Consider the following 16,603-nt stretch of genomic DNA (forward strand, 5'->3'; position numbering starts at 1 on the left):
CTTAGAAGTCATTTTGGCATATAAACTTTATATAAAAGAATACTTCAAAGCCATGAAGGCATAATAAATACCAGTTGCTCAGTAACAACTGTATCCTGCTTCTAGAGTTTCTGCCAGATAAACTGGGTTGACTACCACAGAAAACAGGCTAGTGGGTTACTCTGCCTTTAGTCTGACTCAGTAGAGCTCTTTTTATTACTTATATTATTCTCTCCCCAAGCCTTAAATTCCACCAAATACAACAGAACAGCCCAGAAGGTAAAAGAAATTATGTGTTCTTCTGAAGGTTATTAATCAAGATGTCCTCTAGCTCAACAACACCATACTGGACATCCTTTCTCTCAAAATCCTGCCAATCTCGTCTGACTCCTTTAATTATCCAGAGATCCAGGCTTGCACAATTTACTGTTATTTTTGTGCAATAAATGTCATTTTGCATTTAGACAAATAAAGATTAAATGCAAAGGATCAATGAATGTTAATATCATTGGAGTAGAGGACTGCTTAGATTGCTGTAATTAGTTTAGAGTTATTGCTTTATTGGGAGGGAGAGAAAAAAAACACACTCACCATTTCTGAAAATTTTAATGACTCATGCCTATTCCCTGAGTGGCTTCACATAAATGATGCCTTGTCTTTTCTCATTCATGGTAATGACAGCAGCAAACCCAATCTGCCCCGGTACCTGGGAAAAAAAAGCACAACCATATTGTGGGAAAGTAATGGTGTCAATATTTCCCCAGTCTCTCAAGCCACGATTCTCAAACTGTGTGCTTTGAAACAGCTCTGAAAAATGAAGCCCCTGTATTGAATTCAGCCTCTACTCTGTGCTCCTCAAAGTGGAAACCAGAGTGCACGGAAACACCATTTAGCTTCCCGCCACAGCGATACCTGTTGGCAGGAGCTGGGACAGAGCAACAGGAGCTCATCTCATCGCACGGATTCGAACTGCTGACCTTCTGATCAGCAAACCCAAGAGGCTGATGATCATCATTCATCATTTTTAATTTGTATACCATCTTTCTATCTTACAATGCTCAAGGCAGTTTACAAGCTGAAGAAACAAAAAATATACATTTAATAACAATCTAATGCAATACAAAAACGTGATAATAAAAGGTAACTTTAAAATAAGTAACCTATATCAAAAAAGTATCATCCAACAATCATTAGAATAGTATTAAATAATAATAATAACATAGAAAAGTAAACAGAAATCCACTCAGCAGTTATAATAAATAATTTCTAAACTATAATCAATAAAACAATGGCAAGCCATGGTATATAAAATAATACAATACAAATTGAGAAGCAGAGACTAGAGGGTGGGGCAAGGCAGGTGAAAAGAGGCCTTGCCTGATGGAGTCTCTCCCCTCACAGTTCTTCCTCTAGGACCAGCTCCCTTATGAGGACTCCTAGGGCTGGAGGGTGGGGCAAGGCTGGTGGAAAGAGGCCTTGCCTGAGGGAGTGGTTTAGACCACAGCATCGCCTGTGTTTCTGTTATGGTGTCCCATTGTGCCAGAAGCGGTTTAGTCATGCTGGCCACATGACCTGGAAAGCTGTCTGTGGACCAACGCCAGCTCCCTCAGCTGAAAGCGAGACGAGTGCCGCAACCCCATGGTCGCCTTTGACTGGACTTAACCATCCAGGAATCCTTTACCTTTTTTTTACCTAGTGGGAAAGCTTCAAGCTCTATGCTAATACTGCAAGTGGTTTCTAGGGATCAGCAGATCTCCCTCATTGTGCAACTTTATTATTCTATGGACTAACTGTGGCCAGGATTATGCTCTTGCAAAATTTCAAGTTATTTATGACATTTTTTGAAAACAACAACAAACTAATTACCAGATTTTAGCATGCTTGCTTTCTGCATCTTTCTTCCATCCATGCTTTCCTACCTACACATGACCAAGGGGGGTTGTGTCCAATTTTAGTCTCTCAGAGTAGAACTATTGACTAACTTAGGTCCATTGTTATTCATGGATCTACTCTGAATTGGAGACAACCCAATATGTTCACCAAGGACACTGTCCCTTCAGAAGTATTGGCCTACATCAACTATCTCTTTAAAAAATAAAAAATGGAGGCCACTCTTTTTTCACCTACAGTGCATCTGAAAAAGTATCACATTGGAAGGAGTTTATAAAAGACTTATATGCTGCAATTTTGATGCTTTTGCCATATTTTATTATCTTGTGTTTCATTGATACACTGCTCTGAGATTTTTTGAACAATAAAATAACGATGATGAAGATGGCATTCAATAATAATACTTTATTACCCTTCACACTAAGGTCCCATGGCAGGCAACAATAATTGAAACGCAACACAATATTAAAAACAATTTAAAAGCAATTTAAAAGTACAGAAATAAGGTGATTTCATTCGTGTGTGTATCTTTTTAACAGACACAAAATGTACACAGCTTTTTAAAAACGAAATTGGTAGGTCAAGTAAAAGATACATGAAGATTCAGTGAATAGACTGGAGTTTACTGCTGCTTGCCTAACTTTCTGTCACATCTGTGTAAATTAACTTTATCTTCCACTGGCCGCAATGCAAAATTCCAATAAAGTATTAATAAAAATGGAAAGGTCATATGTAGATATCAGAGATTTCAAAATGAACCAGAAAAATGTGCTGATTTGAATTAACTAAAAAGATTCATTGCACTGCTTGATCTGACTTGTAGTTGTGTGCAGGGTGCTTTTTTATCTTCAGAAATATTCAGAGGAACAGCCCTCCAAGAATGGCAGGTATGAAGCAACATGTGGAGGTATTCTTCTAAGAAATTTCTGTGGGATGAGCCAGCCAAGCTGCTGTCACGTAACACTATTTTATCCAATGAGTGAAGTCAGAATGGTGGTTGCTAAGTGAGTCGTTTGGACATGAGGCAACAGGAATCCCTGGGATCATAAGAACTTCTGTTTTCTCCTCCCATTTAGTGCGCTTTTTACAGTTCTGTTTTATTTCCCAAAAGTCTTTGGAATCTCCATACCCTTCCTTTCCACCAACTCGTAATAATAATAATAATAATAATAATAATAATTTATTTCTACCCTGCCCATATTTCTGTCCTGTGGTTGGCTCATCTGAGATCAGATATTCATTGGAATATGTTTTCTGCAAATACTCCTACGCAAGAAGTGTGGATAGACGTTAAATAATCCCCTCCCCAAATGGCAAATACAAAATATGATTAAAGTCTAACACTTACTGGGTCCAGGAATTTAGGGAAGTCTGGCAGGCCCAATCTTATAACATTGTATAGGATCTCTTGGTTCCAGTACTACAGTGTGAACTGAACTCATCTCACTTTATTGGCCGAGGGAGCCGGTGTACAGCTTCCGGGTCATGTGGCCAGCATGACTAAGCTGCTTCTGGCGAACCAGAGCAGCACACGGAAACGCCATTTACTTTCCCGCCGGAGCAGTACCTATTTATCTACTTGCACTTTGTGCTTTCGAACTGCTAGGTTGGTAGGAGCAGGGACTGAGCAATGGGAGCTCACCCCATCGTGGGGATTCAAACCGGCAACCTTCTGATCAGCAAGCCCTAGGCTCTGTGGTTTAACCCACAGCGCCACCTGCGTCCCTAAAATGGGGGAGAGGAGGGTAATAGCTCAGTTGGTAGAACATGAGACTCTTAATCTCTGGGTCATGCATTCACGCCCCACCTTGGGCAAAAAGATTTCTGTATTGCAGGGGCTTGGACCAGATGACCCTTGTGGTCCCTTCTACAATTCTACCACTCTATGATACATCCCAGGAGCTCAAGGAAGTGTGCATTACCCTCCTTCATTTTATCTTTGCAATAGCCCTGTGAGGGAAGCTAAGCTAATTTAACATATGAACATAAACAGCAGAACTAGCCAGTAAAGTGTGTGTGCATGCTGTGACGTTAACATATGAGAGTGCTGGAGGTGAAATAGTTAAACAGGTTACCCAATCAGGACCCAGGGGGGTGGTGTCAGAGGGACTATAAAACCAGCTCTGGGAGGGGCAAAGGGAGGAGTTCGTTGGGTGGTTGGTTGGAGTGGGAGTGAATTGGGATTGAGTTTGTGGGTAGGTTGAGTTAGTGTAGCGAAATAAGCTGAGTCAGGAACAGTTAGGGGCTAGGAAGACAAGTAAATATCAGAGAGGTGGTTGATTTTAACATTTGATTGGGAGCCGCCCAGAGTGGCGGGGGAAACTCAGCCAGATGGGCGGGGTATAAATAATAATAATAATAATAATTATTATTATTATTATTTAGTGAGTGAGAGCAAGTAGCGGAAGTTACAGGTCTCGATAGGTACCCCATCATTGTAATTGGCTGATACCGTTTATGAAGACATACGCTTGTTAAAATGCAATAAATAAACAAAAGTTTATGTTTCAATTTAACCCTGACTGGACTCAGTACAGTGGTGCCTCGCAAGAAGAAATTAATTCGTTCTGCGAGTTTTTTCGTCTTGTGAATTTTTCGCCTTGCGAAGCACGGTTTCCCATAGGAAATGCATTGACGGTTTCCCATAGGAATGCATTGACGGTTTTAAGAAAAAGGCACAAGACGTTTTCGTCTTGCAAAGCAAGCCCATAGGGAAATTTGTCTTGCGAAGCAACTCAAAAAACAAAAAACTCTTTCGTCTTGCGAGTTTTTCGTCTTGCGAGGCATTCGTCTTGCGAGGTACCACTGTATTTTACCAGGTAGGGCCTGGGTGGTGGCAGGGAGAAATAAAATGGTGGCACAGGGATCAATAGACAGTGAAACGTCCAGGGACCCTGTGTGATTGCCACACATGCATGCATTTTGGGAGCTCATACTGGAACCAGGAAATCCTGTTGGCATCCCTGTACAGCGCTGAAACAAAACATTACCGTTACAAGCTCATTTTAATCTAGTGTGCATGCTGTTTCGAAAATACAAAATGAGCATCATGTTTAAATATAGCTTCATAGAGATGAAGGTAATAAAATAGCATCTTGTTTGATGTAATGTTTTAATATCTTTATCCATTTAAACGTTCCCAATGTACTCTTAATTATCCTAAAGACTATATTATCCAAATACCCATGGATCCTTATTTTCATGACTTTCCTGCATCTCCTCAAAAAAGCATATTCAGAGTTTAAGATGAAACTCTGCCAATATTCAAATATGACAGCTCTACATTTATTTAGGCTGCAATTCTAATCAGGCTTACACTGAATTGAATGCAACTGACATCTACGTAAACAGGAACAGGACTGTGCTCTCAAAAGCTGGTTTAAGTTAAAATTGTCCTTTAGTAACAAATTGAAAACAAAAAGAAATGGAGAACTTTTTGATTTCTGTGAATTATCCTGAAGTTTCTCCTGAACAGAAATCCTCAGAGTTGCCATGAATTTTCACTTTAGATGATACTTGTGATTTCCCACAGGTCATATTCTTGCACACAGAGTGGAGTGTTTCTTATCTAGTCCAAAGTTCTCAACCGAACATCTGATACAGTTGAGATCGAGAATATAACAAAACCTGTATCCTCTGTAGATTTCAAGCAGAGATGTGCTGGAACTAGGGATGTACACTTGGTTTGGGTGAATCCTTAACTGAATAAAGCCACACTGGTGGATTTGAGGTAGGTCCAAATAGAAATGGATGCCCCCCCCCCCCAAGGAGCTCAAACTGAACTGGGCATTTCCAAAAGCTTTGGGACCTATTTGGTGATTCAAAGGAACTCAGAGACACAATGTGTCTGCAAAAATGGATACCCCCCGGCAGTAAAACATCATTAGGAATTAGGAAAACATCACATAGAGGGAGGGGAGGGAGGGGAGGGAATACAGTTTTGTTACTGACACATCTAGTTTCCATCCAGGAATTAACCAACCCTCTTCTTTCTACTTTCAGTCACAGTGCTTTTGTGAGCAATGCAGAAAATATCTATCTGACTGAAATCTATCGGGTCACATTACCTCAGAAGTTGACTGTAAAATCCAGTTCTTCCGTTTTTTAAATGGTTGTTGTTATTTAGTCGTTTAGTCGTGTCCGACTCTTTGTGACCCCATTGACCAGAGTACGCCAGGCACTTCTGTCTTCCACTGCCTCCCGCAGTTTGGTCAAACTCATGCTGGTAGCTTCGAGAACTGTCCAACCATCTCACCCTCTGTTGTCCCCCTCTCCTTGTGCCCTCAATCTTTCTCAGCGTCAGGGTCTTTTCCAGGGAGTCTTCTCTTCTCATGATGTGGCCAAAGTACTGGAGCCTCAGCTTCACGATCTGTCCTTCCAGTGAGCACTCAGGGCTAATTTCCTTAAGAATGGATGCGTTTGATCTTCTTGCAGTCCATGGGACTCTCAAGAGTCTCCTCCAGCACCATAATTCAAAAGCATCAATTCTTCGGCAATCAGCCTTCTTTATGGTCCAGCTCTCACTTCCATACATCACTACTGGGAAAACCATAGCTTTAACTATGCGGACCTTTGTTGGCAAGATGATGTCTCTGCTTTTTAAGATGCTGTTTTAAATGGTAGTTCACTTTAAAAAATATTTATATATCAAAATTTAAAGGTTATTTTTTGAAACCTGTACTCATTTGTCTGAAATTGGGCACATATCATCTACTCAGGATGATATATTGCACCTGCAAATTTCATCCAATTCTGTTGAAAGTTAAAGAAGTTATAGCCATGTTTTCATTTCCCTCTTGTAAGCCAATGGGGAGATACAGAAACCATCAGGCTTTCCGAAGAGAGGGTCTGATTCTGACCTGTGTATGTCCTCTGAAGCAGTCTAGGCAAAAGAACCACTTTCCAAAGTGCCAAAACTGGATTCAAACTAAATATTGTCTTCAGCGCACATACCTTTAGCAAAATAAAAGCTTTTAAAAATTACTTACCAAAATAATTCCTCCCCCTTTCCTCAAAATACCTTAGATATTTTACCCAAACAGAAGCCTTAACATTGATTGTAAAATTTCACTTTGGATGAAATTTGGAAGTTTTTTTTTTTTTTAAATAGCTTATATATATGTTGATGCACTTCTGTTCCAGTGAAATATAACACTGATTGAATGTTTTATTCAATCTTCCCACTTCTATTTTTCTTTCCAACTTTTTGGCATTTTTAATTAAGCTCTCTTGAAAGTAAAGAAAGGCTTTTCCAGCGGGTGGGGGGGATGCCACAGCTTTAGTTCAAAGGAAACAGTAGCCTTAATTTCGTTTTAACCTTTAGGACAATTAGCTTTTGGCAACTAAGCAAATTTGAAGCTTTGAACAGCACAAATCAGACCTATTTAAAGGGTAATTATCTACAAAAAAGGTTTTCAAAGCTAACTCCCCCCCCACTCCTGAAAACGAATATGTTACAGACTTACTTTTCCTACTTTATTCATTTATGTCTGTTTTTTGAATCCAGCAGTGACCAGGACACTGAGTTAAACAAATTGCTCGCTGAGAGTTCTTCTTGATGCCCTGACAACCAATGCATACTTGGTACATTTTAACGATGGAGAAGTATGAAATCTGTTGGATAGTTATATTCTGATCCTCACAGTAGTCCAAGACCCACAGGTCAGGATAGGACGTCCCTATTTTCATCGGAGAAATGTTGGAGGGTGTGCTTTCATATAGGACTTCACAAAGCTTGAATTTCTCATGCATCCTGCCAATGCTGCTTCCAGCAAAATGAGTGAGAAGACAATAGTTGCATTGGACGGGGCTTCTCATCCACTGGCAGGAGATCTGAAACTACTGCCCCTTCCTCTCCAAAACAGGTCCTAGCATCAGAGAGGCCTATGTGGGGAGGAGGGGAGAGGAGGGAAGAGACAGAATAAATTAAAGTGAAGAAAAAAATGCTAGCCACTTCTCCCTTCCAACCATTAAGATAACAGAAGACACGGATCCAGCAGCAGAAGAAGACTTCTCAAGTTAAGAAGAGCCAGGCTGGATCAGGGCAAAGACTCATCTACACCAGCATCCTGTTTTCACAGTAGCCAACCAGATGCCTATGGAACCCTCAAAGTGGTCCTGAACACATCAAAACACTCCACACTTATGAGCAGCTGGTGCTCAGAGGAATACTGCCTCCAACAGTGGAGGTAGAAGGAAGTAACTGAGACCAATGAACAATCCAGAACTGGTACCCTATATAAAGGTCAAGGAGGACCACCTGATCTCATCTCATCTATTGCTGGTTCAGAGGATTCATGGTTTGGTGGCCCAGTATACCTGAAGGAGCGTCTCCACGCCCATCGTTCTGCCCGGACGCTGAGGTCCAGTGCCGAGGGCCTTCTGGCGGTTCCCTCATTGCGAGAAGCAAAGCTACAGGGAACCAGGCAGAGGGCCTTCTCGGTAGTGGCGTCCGCCCTGTGGAACGCCCTCCCATCAGATGTCAGAGAGATAAACAACTACCTGACATTCAGAAGACATCTTAAGGCAGCCCTGTTCAGGGAAGTTTTTAATGTATGACATATTAGTGTATTTTTGGTCCTTGTGGAAGCCTCCCAGAGTGGCTGGGGAAACCCAGCCAGATGGGCGGGGTACCAAAAGAATTATTATTATTATTATTATCTCCTCCATCGTTCAGCCCAGACACTGAAATCCAGCTCTGTGGGCCTTCTGGTGGTTCCCTCACTGCAAGAAATGAAGCTACAGGGGACAAGGATGAGGGCCTTCTCAGTAGTGGCACCCATCCTGTGGAACACCCTACCATTAGATGTCAAGGAGATGAGTAATAATATAACCTTTATTTGACATCTGAAGGCTGTGTAGGGAAGCTTTTTTAATGTGGAATGTTTTTGTATATGTTGGAAGTGTCTCAGAGCACTGTGGCAACCCAGTCAGATGGCTGGGGTACAAACAAACAAAAAAGCAAACAAATAATAATATCTCCCTGTAGTCAGAACTGGAGGGTGATGGCACGCTACTTGATAAAACTGCCTAATAAAACTCCAGGTCCAATTTTGAGGATGACTACAAGTACAGTGGTATCTCGGGTTAAGAACTTAATTCATTCTGGAGGTCTGTTCTTAACCTGAAACTGTTCTTAACCTGTGGTACCACTTTAGCCAATGGGGCCTCCTGCTGCTGTGCCGCCACTGAACGATTTCTGTTCTCATCCTGAAGCAAAGTTCTTAACCCGAGGTACTATTTCTGGGTTAGTGGAGTCTGTAACCTGAAGCATCTGTAACCCGAGGTACCACTGTAGTCCCAAAACGCACCTAAACTAACAGTTTCTCATTCACCTGCAGTTTGTGGAGCTGGGATATTTCCACTGACATCTTGCAGTTCCCTCTCCTTAGCCCCATGGGGGGAAATGTTTTCTTCTAATTGGTTTCCATTCATGCATCCAGTGAACTGGGCTCTCACAATAAGTGTCTTGATCATTATGGTGCCATTGCAAGGCTCTGTTGTTTTTGCTAATGGGAGCTGGCATGCTGAATCTTCCCAAAAATTCTTGTTAAACATTTCGTTCCCGTGGCTGCCCACATCGGTCCAGGTAAACTGTAACTAGGGCCATGTGTGCTCATCCCTTTAAATCTCCTGTTCCTTATGATTATGTTCCCTTCCCAAGGAGAAGCGGACTGGGAGGTGTGCCAAAGAAGTGCTAAGCCGAAACACAAACCCACAGACAATTAGCACAAACTGTCAATAGTTCACTCAGTGGTCAGCGGAGAGGGGAATACATGCTGGGCAGAAATCATAAATCTTGCAGAGCTTTACCCCATGGTTTCAAGTGTGCAGGCTCTTTTGCAACAGAAAAGGGATTTGGTCTCAGTCAGATCTCACAGCTGTTAAGGATGCTCTTGTAACAAGGATGAATAACTTTTATATTCTTGGTGCCTCCACGTACTTCTCCAAGGACTGGAACTGTGTAACCCGATAGCGGGTGCTTAGAATTTACAAAAAAGTTGCCTGTGGTTAAGGCACTCATAGGTGTTCATTTATGTCCCACCATTTAAGAAAAATGTCCTCACAAGGTGGCATGTGGAAAGCATGAAAAATAAAAACAACAATTTCAGACAACAATTAAAGACCTTTGAATGAGCAGTTAAAGAGCACCCAATCACTGTGTTCTGCTGGAGAGGGCAACTGGCACTTACCATCCTACCAGGATGTCAGCATGGGGCCTTTAGTGTGGTGGCACCTATACATTGGAACTTGCTCCTATTGTGTATCAGACAAGCACTTTCTATCAGACACTGCCTGCTGGAGGAGCACCTATTTCAACAAACCTTCTAAAAGCTTTATCACAGTTGACATCTGCCTTGGAAATGAATTGATGTGCTGTTTTAATTGTTTTGTAATATTTATGTGATTGTTTTAACTGCTTTTATATATGTATCTGCTTTATATAGTTTATTATATTGCAGATAGCTTTGGGGTTCCTTGTGGAAAGTGATTCATCAATGAAATGAAACAACAATGATGAAACAACAGTGAGTCCCAGCAAGTGATAACAACTAATAAAAAACAGATCCGATATTAACATGTGTTGAGAGTCCTTTAAACTAAGGTTACCAGAGTTTTTTCCCAATAAATCCGGGGATGCTTTTCAACTTCAATGGATTTTGTATGGGGACTGATTTGTAAATCCAGGGACTGTCCCCGGGAAACAGGGACATCTGGTAACCTTACTTTAAACAAATCCATTAAGGAAAAGGGCTATACACACTTCCTTGGGGATCATAATCTATAGGCATGGGGGCAACACTGAAAGGCCCCTGTTTCTGGTACCCATCTTCTTACCCTCTGCTATACAGTTTTGCAGATATTATTAATATTGTGCAGTTTCAAGCGAGTCCATTGTTTTATATCTGTGGGATGGGTGTTCACTGTAGAAGGGTCTGCTGAAGTGGTCAGGCCAGATTCTTTTTAAAGGTAATGGGCTGAGCCAAGACTGTTAGGCATACATTTACATGTCTAAAGTCTTGGTCAAGAACAGATAGAGACAACTGACTGAGGTGCACTTTAAGGAAGGGGTAAGCCTGCTCCCCCCACTTACAAGAGGCCTTGCCATTTTGTAGGTGGAAGAACAATAGGCCAAGAGCTAGCCGTTGTTGTTTTTTTTTGGTCTGGTCTGAAGCTGGGACCTCAAAAAATGTCGAACCTGGGCAGGCTTGCTGTGTTGAAATGAAAACTATGACTTTCGGGTCCCTTCTAAAAACTAGGGGAAGCAAGATCTGTTGGGGCACTAATGTTGTGAGCCCTTTTATATTGTGCTCAGGCTGCATATGTATGTAAACAAAACAATATATCCTAAAGACGCCGCCATCTCCGGTGACCTTCATTCCAAGGAAACAGAATTCTGGGTAAGAGCTGCCACCCCTAGAGCAGCTCAGAAATTGGGGTGTGCACAACAGTATTAATCTCCCCATTGTCTACTTAAAATAGGGTTGCTGTATTTCAAAAAGTAAAAACTAGGACACCCCAAAGTTGATGAGTTTTTTTTTTTTTTGGCAGACCCCCAAATCGTGATATTTCACAATTTTTCAGTTGACTTGCCTAAGATTCAGCCCTACTTTAAAAGATGCCTTAAAGAATTTGCTACTATTTTTTTTAAAGGCCTATAGTTTCTAAAAGTCTTGGTGTGGTTTTGAATCTACATGCTTTATAATCTTTCCTCCCTTCCCTGCCCCCGTTGGCAAGCTTTCACAAAGGTTCAGTGCAGCACTTTGTACAGTACAAGAAATCTTCAGATAATACCAGGACATTTTTGCCCATTTGCCCTTAGCAAACAAGTTATTGTGTTGCACAGCTGAGCTTGTGGTGACAATGACCACTGTATGGCAGGTGTTCTGTAATGCTGGAGAATAAAATCCCTATGGGGAAGCTGTGCTTTCTCTTAAAATGTCACTACCTTCCTAGCAGTCCCAGCTTTTGCATGGCGATAAATATGGCGATTAGAGCTATTGAGTTGTGCATAAAATAACCCATTTCTAAGCTCAAATTAACCCTAGATTTGTTGGTGACAGAATAAATCTGAAATGTTCTTTCCCCTCAACAAGAACTGCGTCCTTTCGAAACTGGACACATGCCACAGCTTAGAATAAAAAAGTAAAAAGGAAAGAAAGCAAGACAACAAAATCTATAGTTACTTACAAAGAGCAAGGAAAGCAATAATGACTTTTCCCTAAAGTATAATTGCTAGGCGGGTGTGGGCATACTCACCTGGGCAAGGGGGTGAGTGGCTCCCCTTGTACCATTCCATCTAGTTCAGAGATTTCCATATCTGGTCATCTTAGATTCTTAAGATCACTGCCGTCTTATTCTGATCACTTACGCTTTTGCCACTTGAGCTAATGTACATATTTGATTATATACTTTCATACCCCAACTGTATTGACATGCAGCATCTAGACTGGTGACTGAGAACAGGACAATACAGCACTGGTCCTAAAGGATCTACATTGCCTCCTGGTATGCTTGCGAGCACAATTCAAAGTGTTTGTTGGGAAACTGTGTACGTGCAGCTACTCACACAGAGTCAATTAAAGTTTGGCAGACAGCCAGAAGGCAATCTGAAGGAGTAAGTCTGCCTGGTGATAACAGAGACATGGAGACCGCTCCCTGATTGGTCAAGCTCTCTCAAGGGAGTGATAATTAATGGCCTACTAACTGGAATGTGTTAATTCGGAGTTTGTGTTCAGAGTTCTGTGTGTCAGTGTAGGAGTTGTGAGTCGTGTCAGAGAGAGCTAGCAAAAGATCCGTGTTCTGTTCCTGTAAATAGTCCACTGTATATAATAAACACCTAACTACAAGTTCCTGGTTCCTGCTTTGTCTATCCTGTCTGCAGCCAAGTCGCCAATTGCTTCCGTGGATTCTGCGTTTACTCTACTAGGTCTGGCCAAGGTCCTCCAACTAGTCAGAAAGTTGCGAAACACCAATAGGTTTTACCAATAGTGTTGGCCCTGAGCTCTGAGGGCATTTTGGCAGTTCCCTCACTGTAAGAAGTGAAGTTACAGGGCCTTCTCGGTAGTGACCCCCATCCTGTGGAATGCCCTTCCAACAGATATCAAGCAGATAAACAACTATACAACTTTTAGAAAACATCTGAAGGCAGTCCTGTATCAGGAAGTTTAAAATGTTTGGTTTTTATTATGTTTTTATGTGTGTTGGAAGCCGCCCAGAGTGGCTGGGGCAACTCAGATGCGTGGGCTATAAATAAAAAAACAAACTATTATTATTACTACAGTGGTACCTCGGGTTACATACGCCTCAGGTTACATATGCTTCAGGTTACAGACTCTGCTAATCCAAAAATAGTGCCTCGGGTTAAGAACTTTGCTTCAGGATAAGAACAGAAATCGTGCTCCGGCGGCGCGGTGGCAGCAGGAGGTCCCATTAGCTAAAGTGGTGCTTCAGGTTAAGAACAGTTTCAGGTTAAGAACGGACCTCCCGAATGAATTACCGGTAAGTGCTTAACCTGAGGTACCACTGTATGCTGTTCGCCAACCATCAACTCTTCCTTTGTTAAGTAGATTGCTGGTTAATAGTTTTGAGCTGTCCACTGATCTCTTCCTTTCGAAATGTCCTATCTAAATGTGTTCTTCCCTTGAATATATCCTGTTTACCAGAGCACCTCCCTCCCAAAGGTTCTGGGCACTGTTTGATCTATACATTTGCTGTGCTAGTTTCTGTGATATTTCCCTACACTGTCTGTGGTTCTGCTCACTCATGAGGGGCTTCTCTGTAGTGGGGTTGCCGTATTTCAAAAAGTAAAAACCAGGACACCTCAAAAGTTGGGGTGAGCGTATGTTGTCTGTAGGTCAGCCCAAAGCAGTGTGGCCTGATCTCTCCAGGCTATCATGCCAGTCAATTGCCTGGTCAAATACTGGCCATCTGTTATTTGGCAGTAAGTGAGGACAGTCAAATAATCCATGAAGTGAAGTACAGCTTTACATAGAGCCAGTGTGGGGTAGTGGTTAAGAGCGGTAGTCTTGTAATCTGGGGAACCGGGTTCGCGTCTCCGCTCCTCCACATGCAGCTGCTGGGTGACCTTGGGCTGGTCACACTTCTCTGAAGTCTCTCAGCCCCACTCACCTCACAGAGTGTTTGTTGTGGGGGAGGAAGGGAAAGGAGAATATTAGCCGCTTTGAGACTCCTGAAGGGGAGTGAAAGGCGAGATATCAAATCCAAATTCTTCTGTCAGGGAACTGCCATCGGCAGGACAAGAGGTGCCAAGGCTCTCTGAGGTAGAGAGAGACTTGACACCTGAAGAGGGAACCAGTAGGGGGCGAACAGGAACGTCAAGAGAAGGAGAGTCGGAGGAATGGCTCAGAGATGCTTCCAGTGAAAACAGTGGGGAAGTCTCAGGACCTCCTATAGGAACACCCGTTCCTCGGCGGAAACTGTCACGCAGAGAGTCCAGAAGACGTGTTTCCGTTAAGGAGCTTTTATGTTGGAAACGTTTCCGAAAGCAGCCACTTTCGGATTCTGCTAGCGACTGACGCAGCCATGCTGGAGGGGCTCCGTCACAGGCAGAGGTTTGAGAAGCTGTTCAAACTCTGAGGGATTGCAATTTACACACAAGCAGCTCTTCATCCCATCACAGCAATCCGAAAGTCACCGAAAGCTAGCTTGTGCCAGGGAGAGGCATCATGAGCGAACCAGCAGGAACCGGAGGGGCAGCTGGAGGAGGTCCAAGCCTGGAGGAAAGGTATAGGACGTTGGAAATCCAGCTTGCCTTGCAGACGGCGAGGCTGGAAGAAAGGAGGGCTCAGGATGCAGAGAGGGGGAGGGAGAAAGCCACCCCACTCAACAGAAAGATGCCAGGATTGGTGCAGAAATTTGGGGGGGACCCCAGGAACTACCATGCCTTTAGGACAGAGATGCAATATGCTCTCAATCTGCAATTCGATGACTTCCCTGATGAGGAATCGCGAGTGGCTTTTGTAATTAGCCACCTCGAATCAGGGGCGAAGGACTGGGTTAGACCCTTGATGGCAGCAAATAATGAGATCCTAAAGGACGCAATGAAGTTTTTTCGTGCCATGGACCTGATGTTTTCCAGTGACATTGAGCAGGGAGGGGTGCGAAGGCAGTTAATGGCTTGCAAACAGGGAAACCGGACTGTCCGTGAGTACTGGACTGAGTTCACTATGTTGATTCATCGATTGGGGTGGGACTTGGCTTCTGAGCCCATTCAAATGCTTTTCGAAGAGGGTCTGTCTTCGTCCTTGAAAGATGAACTTTCCCGGAACCCCAGAGCAGAGTCTATGGACCAGCTGACTAAAGCCGCGCTAGCCATTGGAGCGCGCCAGGAAGCGAGGGCTTTGGAGAAGCGGGAGGGGAAAGGAGAACGTTGGAGGGAGCTCCGCATTCCAGACATTCCAGAGCAGCCTTTCCCGCCGGCAGAGCCGATGGAAGTGGGAACAGCGCGTGCGCGCACAGTTTCAAACATCGGTGAAGGGCGCAAGAAAGAGGGAAAGGGCGGGAAAAAATGCTATCTCTGCCAACAGCCAGGACACTTTGCCAGAGTCTGTCCACGGAGAAAGGAATGGCAAGGCATGGCAGGAGCTGTTGGGGGGGAGGAGGAGGAAAGCACAGAGCAAGTAAAAGCCAACGCCTGGCTGCCGTCGGGGCACAGCAGCCAGGCTCAAAAGCAGTGAGAGTGCCCGCACCAGAACCTCCCAGGCCTGCTCTAGTGATAGAGGTGTTGCTAGAGCTGCCAAATGGACACCCCCTACAGATCAAGGCCCTGCTGGATTCAGGCAGCTCCTGTAATTTCATGAGTAAGGAGTTCGCAGCTGAGCACCAGATACAAACCCTCCCCTTAAGTAAACCCCTGCAGGTAACCACGATTGACGGCAGAGAGCTGTTGGGAGGAGAAGTGAACCAACAGACAGTTCCCATGATAATGAGGGTGGCAAGACACACCGAGAGGATAGCGTTTAATGTGGCCACCTTGGGAGGAGCTCCCATTATTTTGGGGATGAGCTGGCTGGCACTTCACGATCCTCTAGTGGGATGGCACCAGAGGGTGGTCTCCTTTGGGTCGGCGCATTGCCTGGAACACTGCAAGCAGGGGAAGGATCCAGGGGGAGCCAAGATCACCTTAGCTGGGATGGAGGTAATGAAGCACGGGGAGGTGCCTCCGCAATATGCAGATCTGAGCAACGTATTCAGCGAAAGAGAAGCGGACAAACTGCCGCCGCATAGACCCTTTGACTGTCAAATCAACCTACTCCCGGGGGCTCAACTCCCAGTGGGCAAGCTGTACGCCATGTCAGACAGGGAGATGCAGGAGCTGAGGGAGTTCATTGACAAAAACCTGAAGAGGGGTTTCATCAGAGAGTCCCGAGCGGTGGGGGGCAGCCCAGTGTTTTTTGTGGACAAAAAAAACACAGATAAGCCGAGACTTGTAGTGGATTTCAGGGCCCTAAACGCCGTGTCGGAACCCCTGGCCTTTCCTATGCCCCGAATTGATGACATTCTGACCAGGGTGAGGAAGGGGAAGATTTTTACAAAACTGGACCTGCGGGGGGCGTATAATCTGATACGAATAAGGAAGGGGGATGAATGGAAGACCACCATGTTCACCCCTTTGGGAGCATTTGAATACCTCGTAATGCCCTTCGGTCTCCAAGCCGGCTCCGCATGTTTTCAAGCTTTCATCAACCACGTCCTGGGGCCGTTGCTCTAC

This window comes from Podarcis tiliguerta (genome assembly GCF_965153285.1).
Source record: "Podarcis tiliguerta genome assembly, chromosome: 9".
NCBI classification, from domain to species: Eukaryota; Metazoa; Chordata; class Lepidosauria; order Squamata; family Lacertidae; genus Podarcis; species Podarcis tiliguerta.